We start from the raw sequence: 16601 nt of genomic DNA, 5'->3' as shown, positions 1-16601 counted from the left end.
ACATTGTTCATGTATTTACAGGTATAAACAGCTGGAAATCTTTGTAGGTTACACTGGTATTTAGATATAATTAATGGTTAGGGTTCTCATTAGGTCCATTGGATGTCTAAAGAAAAGTGCCAGATCACTGTCAGAGAGTCCAGAGTAGAGTAGAGTAGAGTAGAGTAGAGTAGAATAGAATAGAATAGAATAGAATAGAATAGAATAGAATAGAATAGAATAGAATAGAATTTTTAGCGTCACTTTAAATGAAAACTAATCAGCAAAGATTAAAATGAAATCTCATTGCATTCAGCTCTCAAAAGATAACTATTAATCATATACATATATCTGTTTAGAGCAGGGGTGTCCAACCTTTGGCAACTTTAAGACTTGTGGACTTCAACTCCTCAGCTTTGCTGGCTGAGGAATTCTGGGAGTTGAAGTCCACAAGTCTTAAAGTTGCCAAGGTTGGACACCCCTGGTTTAGAGGATCTTGATGGCAGGTCATCTAGAAAGAAAACTCAAGTTCTCTTGAGTAACCAAATCTCAATACAGAAAAGAGTCCTACATTTTTGAATCTAGGCTTACCTGAAGTCTTGCTAGGCCAGAATCTCACAAGAAGTGCTCAAGGCTAGCCATGACTATATTTCCTTCTTTCAATGTTTATGACATCATGAACCTTAAGGATTGCTTGTCTCTGAAGAAAGTGGGAGGTCACAGTTAATTGTGTGGCTTGGTTGGGACAGCATTCTATTTCCTAGATTGTGCAGTCTCCTGAGATCCTGCTCAGTTTGCATCATTTAAACTCAGAAAACCTTTCTTTCGGTTTTAAATCATTATTTCACTGATCTATTTTTGTCTGTATATTTTTGAATTGCTGCCATTTTCTTAACCTCTGGTTGTCAATGATAAGTTTTTAAAATTTTAATCATGTTTTTGCCTTGGTGGGGAATCTTTCTGGATAGCAGACTACAAGTGTTTTATATAAAGTATAATAGTAATTTTTACTATTAGCAAATTTTGTCCCACATTAATTCCTGGGCAGGAGTATAACCACAAAATATGTTCCTTCTCTACAGTCAGCAGGCAGTAGACAAAACAATGGTTTGTCTAGTTTTGACCATTGCTAAATCAAATCTTTCTGTTAATGCTAAGGACGTTTTAGAATCCATGTTATGGATCTTATAGAAGAGGAACAAGTTTTAAAGAACAAGATTGAGACTGATCAAAATGTAGATTTAAGAATGATGGGCTATAAGAATGATATGAGAAAAGATCTTTCACTGAACATACAAAAGCAACTGGATGATATCTTTAGTATTAATATTGTATGGCATAGTTACATTAGCCAGGAGACCACAATGCTATTGCAGAGTAGTAGTTTGGCTGCCAATTTACCAGTTCTGTTGTAGGACATGCTTGCATGCTTCCCAAGCTGCATCAAAGGAGGGCAAATTGGCTTTGCACCAGAAAGAAAGACAAGCTCTTCCTGCAATGGCCCCCAAGGCCCCCTGTCTTCCCCGGAGATGCCTCGCAAACAGGCACCGCAATCAGGAAGGTTCAGAGGTGGTAAGAATCTGACTGCCTGCACAGAGCACTAACTCAACCTTCCCCACAAAGTGGTACCTATTTATTTATTCTCATAGAACATGCCTTCGAACTATTAGATGGGCAGAACTGAGGGAAGTGACGGGAGCTCACCCTGCCACAAAGTGCTAGACTTGAACTGCTGGGGCAGAGACCATCTCTAGTGTCATTAAGCCACTGAATCACCATGCTTCTTAATCATTAAAAGACATATTACAACTAACAAATCAAGAGAGTAAGCTAGATAATTTTCCTGTATTGAATTTACAAAAAAAAGACTTGTCAAGATGTTGAAAAATGTTGTGAAAAGGAACAAAAGAAATCAAGTTCTAGGACATTATTTGAAGCTATTAAAAACCAACATTGTTAAAAGTAAAAGGAATACTTGGTTTATTTGATCAAGATTAAAATAGATATGTTATCTCTGATAACCCTTAATAGTTTTTTGGTGACGTCAGGACTGAAATGGTAAGGCCTTAAGGATTTATTTATAGATAAGAGGCGGGATATTGGAAGAAACAATTGTATTTTAAGAGAAGGTGGCAAGTTATTAAAATTGTTTATGCTTTGTAATGAAGTAGGAAGTCATTTCTTTATATTTATGTTCTTTTATTCTTATTTTTTATGTTTTTCTATTTTTTTCTTTTTTGCACTTCTATTTCTTTCTTTCTTCCTTCCTTTTTTGAGTGACACGGTGGCCCAGAGGTAAAGACACTTTCCTCCCACTTGGAGAGTTGAGAGTTCAATCCTAGGCAGTGATAGATGTTTCTCTTATCAGGGCGCAAAGAGAAAATATCTGCTGCAAACTCCACATAGTCGTCAGGAAGGGCATCTGGCCAGTAAATACTCCACTCCATTCAATCATTCCAACTCCACCCTGATAAAAAGGATTACAGGGTTGTAAAAAGAAAAGAAAATTTAGTACGTCTCAGTTTTTAACCTTGCACTTGTAAATTTTAATAAAATTACTATTTTAAAAACTCGTTGTGCATCTATATTCATTCGCCACATGTACTCTGGCAATACCTGATTTAATCTAGCATTTCCCAAAGTAGTAATCTTCAGATATCTTGAAACTCTAGCTGCTAGAATTTCTAGTCAGCACTAGCCAACCTGGCAGAACATTTTGGAAACTGACAATCCAACACATCTAAGACTCCTACACATACTTTTACCTAGGTATACCATCTACTTAGTTTAAAACATTTATTGCCAAATCATGATGTTTGATCAAAAATTATTCCCATTGATTACATGGCAGCTTCCTTCTCCATTAATAAGTTTATCTCCATGTCTTGAAACATGAGCAAAATAATTTCTCTTTATCATTAGTACTTTCATTAAATTTTAAACTTACTATTAAAATAAACAAGTGTTTATGAATGAACTAGGTTGAACAGAGGCAGTAGCCTGTATAAGGAGTTTTTCCTTGTATTGTCTAAAGTAGCGGTCGCCAACCAGTGGGCTGTGAGAAAATTTGGGTGGGCCACAGAGAAATCTCACCCCCAGAGTACCCCCACAAAGCAATTAATCCAGGCTGCGCAGAAACACAAGGCTATGCCGCCCACTCATTCTTTACCGGGTAAACTTGCCTGCTAAATTGCTATTTTTCCTTTTTATGACTATCAGCTGTTCTGCTGTGCCAGGAGATTTAGATTAGCTAGGAAGCAGGAAGTGGTTGGATTTCTTGCTTTCTAGATAGTCTTTAGATCTTCGGCTCAGCACAGCCAAACCTCCCTTAGGACTGAAGGTTTGCTTGCAAGCAAATTCAGTGTAGAACTCACAGCAAGCAAATTTGAGAGACTGAGCTAGCTGATGGCAGATAGATAGATCACTGAATGATTCTGTGAGCAACTCAATCTGCCTGCTTTGCCTGATTTTGGGTAAAAGTTGCTCCTTTTTTAATAAAAAATTCAATATTTATATAAATATTTATAATATTTACATACAAGCTATGCCCAGCCAGTCACATGACCACCAAGCCACACCCACAAATTAGGCCACACCCACAGAACTGGTTAGTGGTCCCTGAAATCTAAAATTATGAGTTTGGTGGTCCCTGAGGTCCAAAAGGTTGGCGACCCCTGGTCTAAAGGCAGGTAGTCCTCACGTTATGACTATAATGGAGGCCATCACCACTACCGCCATGTTCAGAACTCATAAAGCAAGTTGGTCACATGAGTGTACCAATTTTACAATGTTTTTTTGAGGTGGTCATTTAGCAAATGAGTGGTTTTTTAAGCAAATGAGTCATTAAGCAAACCAACATTTCACCATGGATGTGATTTTGCTGAAAACTGGAAGTAAATGCCAGTTTTCAGCAAAAGTATTGTAAAATGGGACTATGGGACACTGCAAATGGCTATAAGTGCTGCCAGTCATGTGACTACAGGATGGAGTAGGCGGAACCTGACTGTCTGAACTTTAAATCTGGGTGGTAGATAGGTCTCCAGATAGGTCTGTCAGAACTTCGAACAGTTACTAAGCAACCCGTCATAAGTCAAGAACTATCTGTACTAATAATAGACTTATTTACAAACATGAAGGTAAAAACAGCAGAAAGTCATTCTTATCAGTGATATTTGACTATAGTTGTTTCTTTATAATTAACATCTATATACATTATGTTCCTTTAACTGCAGTATGAAGAATGAATTTTAGATTTCTTTTTCAGATGGAGTAAGGGTAGGTTTAAAGTTCAGAACTTATAGCCATCACTCAAAAATATTGCTTTATTTTTTGTTTGAATATATATATATTTTGGCCACCTACCAGTACATAGTCCTTGAATTTTTCACAATCTGCAAAAAATCTAATACTAATGATAACAAGCAAGAACTATAAATAGTATAAAAACCTATTTAAATTAATTCTCAGTTTGGAATAAAAAATAAAATAAGCCATTTAGCTATTACAGATACATGTTAAAGTTGGCTTAAAGCAAGAGCAGATGGCCATCCCGATACTTTATCGGGAAGTTCCCCAGATATGGCGCAACCACAGAGAAATGATGACTTCAAGTGGCAACCAAATGAGTGACTGCTGTGAAAATAAACCTCCCAAGATGATCTCTGCCTTGGAAGAGGAAGTCTTATCTTGGGTGTCCTCAGCTCAAACGGTTCAAGTTTTTAAAAATAGTAACAGTTACAAAAACTGTACTCCTATTAGTGAAAAGATTTGAAACAATGGTATAAAGAGCAATTTGATTGCAGCATTTTGATGAATGATGCACCAAAGGACAGGTGTAAGTGAAATGCATTACAGCAATGGTTCTCAACCTTTTCTTCATGATGGACCCCCTTTAAATATCTTTTGTGGCCATGGACCCCCAAGAGTTAAGTCAAGATTTAAATCATAACGTTTCTTCAAGACTTCACGGACTCCCTGTGATGACATCGTGCCCCCCTTCGCAAGTGGTCTGCGGGCTCCAGATTGAGAAAAATCAACTTGGAGATTATCAGGAAAGACACCTTTGGTTTTTTTATCATTAGAAGTCAAAGCTGATAGAAGTCAAAGCTGATGTCTAGGCATATTTTGTAAGATATTAAGATCATTCCCAAAATCTGTTTCTGCTTTTAGAAATAGTGTCATTAAGCATTTTGCAGTTCAAACCTGAAGTTTTGCACATTTCATTCATTTTACTTATTCAATTGAATTATTCTATATTTTATTAAAAGCCAACATCTTCTATTTTAATCTTTACCAAAAGTATCCATTTATCTCAATTTCTCTTGTTAATCATTCTGTTTCTTTGTCATAGTCTGCTCCTGATATTTTTTTTCAATGGTTTCAGTTTAGAAGTATCAGGGATAAAATGAAGTCTTGAGAGACCTCAAGAGCATAGCAGAGAAGTTGCAGAGAAGACAATCTAGTCCAGAAGGAAATCATATCAATAGTATCAAAATTTGCTTTGGGTTCTAGGAGAATCAAAATATACCCTCTGTTATTCTCCAAATGAAGATCATCCATTAGGCTGACCAGGTCAGTCTCAAATCTCATAACTTACTCAAAAGCCAGTTTGAAATAAATCTAAAGAATCCATTCCATTTAGGACTGTCTGCAGGTGAGAAGCTATCTCCTTCTCAATTACCTTGCCCAACCTTGGAAACTTAGAAACTGGCCTGGAATTGGGAAGCTGGCCTCCCTTGAGAAGCAAAGGAGGACTTCTTAAAATAAGTGCCTCTATTAAACAAGGAGACGATTTCCCATGTGAAAAAGACAGTGATAATTCTTAGCAACCAGTTGCAGAGCTTCCTCGCAATTGGACATAAGCCATGTTGGACAAATATTACCCCAAAGCAACCATTCACATCATCAGAATTATTGATTGAAATTGATCTAGTTTAATCATAGAGGAAGAACACCTGGGCCTTCTCTTGACTTGACATCTAAAATAGAGTGTCGAGGTCATCTCAGTTCTAAGAAACTTGTTGAAAACATCAAATTCTGAAGCTTCTAATTTCAAATGTAGAGATTGAAGAACAGATGTTAATTCTCCCACAACTTTGGGTCAGCTCAGATGAACAAATCTGCAGATGGCGCACAAAAGTATTGCTTCTCCTTTTAGTATGGACTGCCAACAGCAGAGAGTCTCCAATTGTCTATTTATTGTATCTTTAAAAGATTTGAGGAACGTTTCCTACCACCTGTATTCAGATGTTTTTCCATGCTGCTTTCTGTTCCACCTCTCACGTTACATACATCTATCTATAATTCTTGTTTGAACAAGACTAAGACATTTATACTTTTATATCTAATGAAATAGCAAATGGAATGCACTAATTGTATAATTTATGAAAATAAGATAGATTGTTTATTAAGTCTTTAAAGAAGGAGGACATTTAAAACAGATGAACACTTTTCCCCGAATGTTCTTTTTTTGTTTCTCAGAAAATAGAAAATAGAGGGAACATATCCTGTCCAGTGCTCTTAAAAATTTATATCAACTTTTATTAGACATTACATTGTTCATATTTTCTGAAGGAAAAAAAAAACTTAGATCATGGGTTCCTACATAAAATACATATACCAGTGCCATTGGCAACAATTTCTTGTTGTTACAGAAATTATACAGAATACATAAAATAACAGTTGGGAATTGATCACAGCAGGATCACAAAACATTTTGTTAATGTTAAGAATTGCACAATTTGTGAGAAAAATCGTTTCTCTGAATCACATACATAACGGGTGAAGCTCCTTGTTGCAGAGACAATGGTTCAGACAGTAAGGTTTTCTTCTCCTTTGTCCCATCCTGCAAATGCTACCCAGATATTTGATTAGGAATGGGCCCAGTAAACCAGAGCAGACTTCGATGATGTGCAAGGAATTGCAAAAATATCAACAGCTTTATTTGTTTCTCCTCTATGGTGGGTTTTTATTTTTTTTTACCTCATTAAATATCCCATCTATATATGGGATTACTAAATTTATGATTAGTTCATCAATTACCTTTTAACTGGTAAATTACTTTTTTTTAATTGCATTTTTTACTGTACATGGGAAAGGTCATCTGCTGGTTTGGTATGATTATATTCAACTGTGCATTTCCACTCCAGGCTGAGCTGAGGATGTGATAGCAGCAAACTGGTATGTGAAAACTATGGGGATCTTAATAGGGAAGAACAGATTCACACTCTATCCAAGGAAGTATCCAAGTAATGGCAAACCAAAAACCTATTGATTCTGGAATGATTCTGGACTGTTGCTAGGTCTGTGCTTTCCCATGGAGAGCAAGCTTGCAACTTAAAGATCCTCCTAGGTAGAATAGATGGAGGCCGTGGCCAGGAAAGGTATCAGCTTCAGCTGGCAGATCAGTAGAGACCTTATGTGAACCAGGAGTCTCCAAAGATCATGCCTGCCTTTCTTTTATCTTATCTGTGTTACAATAATTCAGTTGTAATAGAATTATAGATGCCGTTCAGAATCTTCCGTGGGTTATAAAATGCAAGCAGCCGAGTGTTTATGGGATAGTCTTATTAAGTTCATGTAATACCACTATTATACGATCTGCATTGACCACCAATGTATTTCTGAGAGCAGTTTGAGTTATTGATTATCATCAATAAATGACATTATGGTTCAAGGCCTAGGTATCCAGAAAAAACACCTTTCCCAGCTAGACTCTGCCCCATTCCCACCCAAGAATGGTTGCTGAAGGTCCCTTGTACACTAAGAGAAATTAAGAAGCAAAAATTTGGTTAGTGAGATTTGCGGCATATAAATTTAATAATAAATACATTCTCTATATGGGTTATTCTCTGAAACAAACTCCCCTCAAATCAAGAGTAGTTCCCATTCTTACATTCTTGCAAAAGTTGGTTAAAACTCAGCCACTGACATAAAATAAAATATTATTGCTGTTCCTTCTTCTGAGCTTTACTCCCATTTTTTAAATTCTTCAAATTTCAGCTTCCTCATAATCACTTCAGCATAGAAGTTGAATGAAAAAGGTGAAAAATTCTGACTCGCAGCACTCCTTTCTCTGTCTTGAATCAATCAGTGTCTCTATATGCTGTTCAGACAGTGGCTAGCTGATTTGAGTACAGCGACTGCACCAACTTGGCCAGATGTGTTGGCACCTCCAGGTCTTCTAGGGCTCTCCACAGTTCATTATGATCAACACTATCAAATTTCTTAATAGTCAATATTGATGATATGTTCTTTCCATGATCCAGCATAGATTTGCAATATGGACACAAGTGCCACAACTCATTCTGAAGTCAGCTTGAACATCTGATAATTCCCTTTAGATACTCATGCCAGACCTTGCTGTATGATCTAAAAGAGAATCTTGCTAGCACGAGAGATGAGGGCAATTGTGCAGTAATTATAATAATCCTTACAGTTCTCCTTTTCTGGCAATAGAATGAATACTGGCCATTTCCAATCCTGTGGCATGTGTTTGTTTCCTAAATTTTCTGGCACAAAAAGGCTGTGATTGGTGGTAAGTAGTACGGGCCTCACCAGTTCCAGGAGTGGTATCAGCACTTGGGCCCTTGTTTGACAGTTGGCTCATTGCTCACAAGACTTCTTCCTGAAGGATGGCTTCCCTTTGCTCATTATCCTTTATTGCTGCCATACAGTTCTTCTGTATACTCATGTCATCCATTAGTGACACCTTGTTGGTCAGACAGTTCTTTCCCCCTTTTTGGTGATGCTTTTATGAGCAGTAAATGGTATTCAAATTATTTTGAACTGCGCAGATGCATTCCTGTTGTGGCCCTTCTTCTAGCTGCTTAAAATGCTAGTCTCGATAAACTTTGATATCTTTCCTTGTTGCACTTTCACTCTTGTTGCTTCCTCCTATTTGCCTGCTGCTTTTGACTTTTATTCACTTGGCTATTTTGATGCTTTCATCTAAGAGCCACTTCTGCTTTTTCTTTGGCTTCTTGAATGGTGATGTTCAACTGCTGTTTCAATGGTGGTTAATTGAATTTCTTGCAACAGTATGTTGGGCATCATCTCAATAGTGTCCGGCAATTCAAACCTATTTTTCACAACAATTGCATGAGTAGAAGAGATTTTGGTCACATCAAACTTCTTTAAAACTAGTGGTGCAGTGGTTAGAATGCAATATTGCAAGCTAACTCACTGCTCACTCCAGGAGTTTGATTCTGAGCAGCTCAAGGCTGACTCAGCCTCCATTCTTCTGAGGTCAGTAAAATGAGGACCCGGATTGTTGGGGGCAATATGCTGACTCTATAAACCTCTTAGAGAGGGCTGAAATATAAAGTGGTATATAAGTGTGAGTGCTGTTGCTACAGCTGTCTTTTTGAAATTGCTTGTAATTGTTTGTAATGCCATAATTTGACACAGTCTACACATTTTATAGATGTTTGAAATAACATAGTCAATGTATTGAATATTCTTGTAGTTGTTCTATTTAAGCTGCAAGACAATAGGTGACTAGGAGTGGTAGGCCCTTGTGGACTCAATAAGCAAAAGAAATTCTACATAATTCCACTACTACTTTGTCCTTTTGTCTCTTGAATAATTGTACAGAAGTCTATTTGCTTTTTTAAAATTCTTTAAATGTCTTCTTCTACTAATTTAGCAGATCAAATGAAGTGTATCACTGAAAAGTACAGATTGACAACTCTGTCAACTTTACCAATTAAGCTAAGCAATTCATCACTTGAAATGTCAGTTTTCAATCAGCGGTTAAAGCTGGCAGAACTAATGTTTAAAGTTTCTCTGTTACTCCTGTTTGACAAGACTTCTTTCTCTTTGAAAAATACATGATTAAGGTTATTTAAAGTAATTGGAATATTCAGTTTCTAAACACTTATAATTAGAAAAAAGTTTAATTGGCTCAATTTGTCTCAATAATAACCGAAAGTATATGCAATTATTTCTGGGGAAAATGTGGTCACTCAGAGTGGGCATCGACTTAATGACATCTAGTTGACAAATGTTCAATTAAACAGAAAATCTAGGGTAACACTAGGGTTTTTTTTGTCTTCTGAACTGTATACCTTATCTTCTTTTCTATTTCTCCTTTTTCTGATACATTTGTTTTATAATGGCTAAGTTTATAAACCACTCTGACACAAACCAATGCCAATCATTTTAGCCTATTGTGAGAATGTATTTTATTTATATTCATTGTATCATGCAATCTCAGATAATTGGAGTAAATCATAGCTAATTTTGCCATAGGTTAATATTTCACACAAACATAGTTATCATAATTGTTTCCATTATTCATCCTTTCTTACTCTTGCCATTTTAATTTTAGACAGTTTTGGTTCCTTTAGATAATTTTAAACCAGGGGTCTCTAAACCTAGCAACTTTAAGGCTTGTGGAGTTCAACTCCCAGAATTCCTCAGCCAGCATAGCTGGTAGTTGAAGTCCACAAGTTTTAAAGTTGCCAAATTTGGAGGCCCCTGTTTGAGACAGTTAGGAATCTTAGTACAGAAAAAAAAATTGAACACAGAGGTGGGTCAACTACTTCAAAACCTGGTCCTGACAATCTAAAATCTGGTCCTTTTTAACATATGCACTGCACACACATAAAAGGAGTGAGCCTTGGATTATCTGGACCTTTTGGGGAATGCTGTGCCACATCATGGACATAAGTGCTTGGGAACTGGGTGGAATCAAACTAAATCACAGCAGGATTACAAGTATAACAGGCCACAAAATGTAATTTCTTTCGTTATAACTTAGCACAGTTCAAAGCCTGCAGTTGTGGTTTGTAAACAATGATTAATGGCTTACTGTGAAGTGTGAAATTTGTCCATGAGATTAACATTGAGGGGTAGCACTCCAAAGAAATTAAAGATTCATAGAAGAATATCCTTTATAAAGAAAAGCCCTCTTTAGATCTACAAAGTATCTGCCAACACCTTCATGTGTAAGGAAGGGTTCAGCTCATGAAATGTAGTGTTTTCCTGGAATCAGCAGAAAACTTTCTGTAACTTTCTATTGAGACTACCCAACATTTTTAGATTTGTAAAAAAAACATCCAAACCAGAATCTTTCCCTTCAGATAAAAAGGATTGTAGGTAAATACCATCAATACCTCAAATGCCTAAAGGCAGAAATTTCCTTTTTAAATATTCTGATTTTTTTTTTCCTAAGAAAATCAAGGTATATTGTGAGATTGCAGTTCCAACACAGTGATCATTTGAGAAAATCTAGTATAATGCTCTGTAACATTTTCTGACAATGTTAATGTACGTGAAACCATCTGTCAGTGATCAGCCTCTAACATCCTTTCACACAACTATTCAAAGTATTTTATGGTGAAGTTATGTCAACTTGAAAAACTAGTTCCACTGTTTCTGTGGAAAGGGGTATTGAATTCGGTGCTCTGATCCCTTTAAACTGACGGGTGATATTATCAAAATTGCAGTCATAACCACCAGGCCATCACAGGTTTTATAAATTTATGTTACTTGATTATTATCAAATTACTTATGTTGAACATAAAAATCAGCTATAAGGACCTATGGACCAAAATATCTTGTATGTCTTTGAATCATTTTTTTTAACTCCTGACACCTGCCTGAACTAGTTTTCTTGGCAATACTTCAGAAGTGATTTCCATTGCCTCCTTCTTAAAGCAGAGTGAAATAGTTTAGTATTACTAAACAGGCTTTTGAGAGAGAGAAAACTCTTAATAAAATATTACTGTTTATCTTATCAGTATGATAAATTATGGAAATTATTCTCTGTGAGGAGTGGTGAAAGGAGTCACATAACATAAACTTCCAGAAGAGAAGAATTATACTCCTGCTCTACAAATATATGTATTTGTCTACAAAGTTGTTCTGTTCTCTTTAGAAAGCAAGGCAAGTCATGGGCTGATAAACTCATATAAACAAAAGAGAACCAGGTTGTAGATGAGCAGGAATTTCTTGATGGCAAGAGCTGATACATGGAGGAGTTTGCCTAAAACAGTGATGGAGTTTCTTCACTGAAGGCTTTGAAATAAGAGTTGAAGGTTTTGAGATAAGAATGGCCATCTGCAGGAATGGTTTAATTTAAGACAACAAGTAGATTCGCCCAAAAGGCCCTTCCAATTAATGCATTGTATGATTCTACAAGTATCCTGGGGTAATTAAATAACATCAGTAATTACCCAAAACACAATACTCTTTTAGAGCATTTGTAGGAATTGTTTGGAACCTGCAAGGGCCACCCACTATTCATAAACTATAATCTTTTTTCAAAAGTTTCACCTAAGTTCCTATTTATACAAAACTAAAAGACATACCAACCAAAATAAATACCAGCTGCATAGCAGTTTCTCTTTCACTGAATATAGCAAATTTGTTCCTGTTCATAATAATGAAGCAAAGATTGAAGTTGATAGGTGTTTCACACTCCTCATGTGGTCTAGTGAGAATCATAGATTTTTTTCGATTTCCCAGAATTTCAGTTATATTTCTTTTGTTTGAAGTCCTCCAAGATGTGTTTGACTTCAACTGTTATCCCTAAAAAGTCATCCAGAAGGGAGGAGAGTGAGAACAACTTGTGCCGTTGACTCCAGATTGAAACAGGGAAGATACAAAGTTAAATGGATGGAACTAAAATGGCTCTGCTAATTCCAGTAGATTAAATCATTAAATTATGTGTAATTCCCTTCCTGACACCATTCTAGTGTGTGTCTATTAGCTAAGTATATTCGAGGGCATGCAGAAGTCAGAAGGTTGCTAAAGGCTGATCATACTGAATTACTGCCCACCTGTCCCAAAGAAGACGTTATGTCACACATTTCTTTTACAAAGTTTTACATTACTTCCACTTCCTCTGTGTTGCAAGTGGGGGGAAGACATTTCTCTATTTTTATGCAGTGCATATCCTGCATGCTCTTTTTGCCTTTACTGACCTCCAGGAGGCGATACAAAAGTTGGTTGTTTTGAATTACCTATTTTGGGAAGTTGCCAGTCCTTTAAAAAGATCCATTTTGGGATTATGCACTCTGATTGTATGTGACTCCTGATATAACAGATAACAGATAATCAGAGTTGGAAGGGACCCTGTAGGTCATGTAGTCCAACTCCCCTCCCAAGCGGGAGATCCTACACCATTTCTGAAAAATGGCAGTCCAATCTCTTCTTGAAAGTCTCAAGTGATGGCGGTCCCACAACTTCTGATATGCAACTTCTGATATGCATTTCCCATGCGTTTAAAAGGATGTCCACAAACTTGAGGCTTCCGGTTTGAAGGGCTTTGGCGACAGACAGAAATCCACAATTGTGCACAGTTTCTGTCTGGGCTCGCTGCTGGAGCGCCCCGAGCCAGCTGGTTTCGGGGCTAAGCCATCCCGTAGAGGTGGTGAAGAGTGGGGAGACCACCAGCAGGGTCGAGGAGACCACATCTCTCCTCCTCAGCTGGCCAGTACTCCCTTTCCCAAAGGCGGTTGCAGCGGTGGTCAGAAATGGCCACCACAAAGGAGAACTCGACCAGAAAAGAATGTGCAGGAGGAAGATAAGAAGTGAAAGTTTTGGCTGACCAGGTTAAATTGTAAAAGCAACAACTAAGGTACCCTGGAATTTAAACTTACAAAAAATAACATTGCTCCCAAAGAAGAGTTGGAAGCAGCAAAGGAAAGTGAAAAGAGAAAGGTTGGGCTTTTTTTTTTCTTCTCTCTCCTTCCCTATACTGACAACCAAGAGATTTAAATAAGAAATCAGAAAAATCCGCTTTGACATCAATAGGCAATTAAGCTGAAAATAAAACAAAATGTCAAAAGGATAATAAAGATTTCTGGACATTAAAAATTTTCTTTTTTATAAGCAGGAAGGGAGAGAAAAAGAATAAGGGCAGGATCTGGAAGAGGGAGGAGACTGCCTGGAATTAAAAAGAATCTACAGTAAAACTTCAACAAGACTTCTAAAAGATACATTTTAACTGAAACTTTGCAACTAAATAGTAACCCCAGGAAGAGAAAGTGAAAAAAAGAGCAAAAAAGAAACAGCTTGCGTGTATTTGGATTATTTGGTGATCTTTGGATTCTTGGTTATTATATTTGAATGACTAAAATCAATCGGGTGGTTGTTTAAACATTTATACAATGGCACCACTTCTGGATGAATTGAAAATAGAACTTAAAAAGTACAAAGAAGATGCACAAGAAGGGAAGGGTTCTTTAGGCTTCGTTTTTCAATTCTTAGAAATGGAGATTTGGATCTACGAAAAACAACAAGAAACATCTGCAAAACAAGAAGACTTGGACAAAGAAGAAGCCATCTTTAATGAACAAGCAATTTTATGTGGGGAAGAAAAAGGAAAGCGGGGGAAAGAGAATGGAGAATTTAAGACTTAAAAAAACAACCAAAGAAAAGAAAAATAATTCAAAAAATAAATATAATACTGGAAAGCAACAGAAAAGGGGAATACAGAAGAGAGAAATAGAGGTAGAGAAGGGGGTAAAAAGGGGAGAGAGAAGAAGAGAGGGAAGAAGGAAGGGAAAAGAAGTTACAAAGGACCGGAGCAAGATATAGAGAAACAGGACCTATTTAGAGATAATGGATGAAAATCTAACTGAAAAAGGGATTCTGTAAAGGTACATAAGATTGTATTGTTATATTAGTAATAGAAATAACTTTAGAAAATTGGAAACAATGTATGATTAAAATGAGGGATAAAATAGTGTAATTTAGTGAAATGTTTGTGAATAAAATAAGTGAAATAAAATAAATGAGAAAATTGAATTAGGAAGGAACGGGAACATTTTAATTAGTTAATGTTTTATAAAATATAAGTGAAGGGGGGAATTAACTATGGAAAGCTTGTAATTGTTCCCATAGAAGTATGATATTTAATTGAAAAGTAATGTTAAAGATGTTAAGACTTTAATGAATATGAATATTAATGATAGAATTGAATTGGAATGGAATGTGTTGTTTTAATTACATACATTTATAATTTTTCTTTTTTTAAGAATACAGTGTGTATTTTAAGAATGTACCAAGCAGAATCCGAATGGAAGTTATGTATTATATTGAATGTTACAACTTTAGGGAAAAGATATAAAGGCATCATACTCCAATCAGTAACTACAGGAGAAATTTTGTTTAATGAGAAAAGATAATAGATAATTGAAACAGGACAGACAAAAAATATAAATACAATGATTTGAATTGAGATGAGATAATTAAAATAAAATTGAGAAAATTAGAAGAGGGGAGAAGCTATGCAGAAAATGTAAAATAATAATAAGATATGGAATAGAATATAAAAATGAGCATGAACCTGAATTTGTGTCTGTACGAAGAAATGTAACCCGGGATTATGCTACTTTCAAAAAATATGTTTGATTTGTATTTTTTTTCTCTTTGTGAAAACTCAAATAAAATTTACAAAAAAAAAGGATGTCCACAAACTTCTGTTTGTTATAAAATGCAAACCAAAGAGTATGATGCACTATGCACCTTAAGGAAAGAATAGAACAGAACAGAATAGAATACCTTTATTGTCATTGCATTCTACAAATACAATGAAATTTGAAAGCTACTCCAGCACAGTGTCCCAAACACCACATCTCAATCACACTACAGAATATTTAAAAATTAAAATAATTAAAATAATAATTAAAAACCTAGTCTAAAACTTATCTAAAACATATAGTAAGTTAGATAGTTTTAAAATGCGACTTTATACATAGGGCTAAATCACGTATGCATTGTTTGATTCAAGACAATTATTGCCTTGGAAAAGAAACTGTTTCTCAGTCTATTAGTCCTCATTTTAAGACACCTATAACGCCTCCCTGATGGTGACAGTTCAGAATATGAATGTCCTGGAGGAGAATGGTCTGTGGAGATTTTTAGTGCTCTAGAGAGGAGTCTGGCCTTCGCAATCACTTCCAAAGAAGAAAGAGAACAACTGATGATTTTTTGTGCTGTGTTTATAACTCTCTGGAGCATCATCTTATCCACTACAGAGCATCCAGCATACCATACCGTTACACAGTATGCCAAAATGCTCTCAATGGTAGACAGGTAAAAAGTAACTAGCAACTTCTCACCCAGACCACTCTTTTTCAGCAACCTCCGAAAGTGCAGGCGCTGTTGGGCCTTCTTTGCAGTGGCCATAGTGTGGACTGACCAAGTAAGGTTGTTAGAAATATGAGTTCCTAGAAATTTAAAACTATGAACTCTTTCCACACAGTCTCCATTGATATATAGGAGGAGAGGCTCTGCTTTGCATCTTCTGAAGTCCATAATCAATTCTTTGGTCTAAAACGGTCTTTTATGTACACTTATGCATGAATTAGAATTTAGGTAAATTAGAATTTATCCTATAGGCTAAGATAATACAGGAGGAAGAAGATGACAACTAAGACATGACAACTCCTGGTAGTCTTTGACTTATGACCATAGTTTACATAGTTTTTAATTACAGTTATAAGCCATGAACCTAATTTTACTATCTTTTTGTGGAGGTCATTAATTAAACACAGTATCTGGAAAGCAAATTAGTTGTTTGCTACAGGTCAATTTTTTGCTGGAAACTGGTTCCTGGCAAAATAAAGTAAACACTGGTTCCTGGCAAAATAAATCACAATCATGTGATG

At 36.1% G+C, this 16601-nt stretch overlaps 1 protein-coding gene across 7 annotated transcripts in view; it reads left to right on the top strand.

The window, feature by feature from the left end:
* The window catches only part of BLNK (B cell linker), a 122457-nt gene that overhangs the window by 64007 nt on the left and 41849 nt on the right, over positions 1 to 16601 (top strand). The window lies entirely within an intron of this gene.

This window comes from Pseudonaja textilis, chromosome 4, assembly GCF_049901715.1.
Source record: "Pseudonaja textilis isolate UNSWEBS1 chromosome 4, rPseTex1.2, whole genome shotgun sequence".
In the NCBI taxonomy this organism is placed as follows: Eukaryota; Metazoa; Chordata; class Lepidosauria; order Squamata; family Elapidae; genus Pseudonaja; species Pseudonaja textilis.
Note: the sequence above shows the minus strand (reverse complement) of the source record. Positions and strands in the feature narration are given on the sequence as shown.